The following is a 541-nucleotide window of genomic DNA, read 5'->3' on the forward strand; positions in this document are numbered from 1 at the left end:
AGGAGAGGGAAAGGAGAGAAAGAAGATTCACTGTCAGATAAATAAATAGTATATTTATAAGAACCAGCAATGGAAGAGTGTGTATGTATGTATATATGTATGTATGTATGTATGTATGTATGTATGTATGTATTCGAAAAATGAATGTCAGCCAACTTATTTGTTTAATAGCAAAAACAGAAAGCAAAAGTAGAGAAAAATTAGATTAACGCCGTTTCTATAAAATATACACATTCCTCTAAGAACATTGTATAATTTTGCTCACCAGCCCATACATAAATATATGTATACAGATAAGCACACTTACATATATACACACATACACACACACACACACGTACATACACATTCATATATTTAACATATAGGCGTACAACAGCTTTTAAAATACGTATTAAAAATTTTCAATTAAAAATTCTACGAAGAGTTTGTCTATACATTTTTTCATGAAACTATTTTAACTCTATTGTGAACTTAGGAATACACCAATTATGTGAAAACGTGTGATTGATAAATAGAAAGTTTATATATATATATATAT

The sequence above is a fragment of the Octopus bimaculoides genome, chromosome 23, assembly GCF_001194135.2.
Source record: "Octopus bimaculoides isolate UCB-OBI-ISO-001 chromosome 23, ASM119413v2, whole genome shotgun sequence".
Lineage (NCBI taxonomy): Eukaryota > Metazoa > Mollusca > Cephalopoda > Octopoda > Octopodidae > Octopus > Octopus bimaculoides.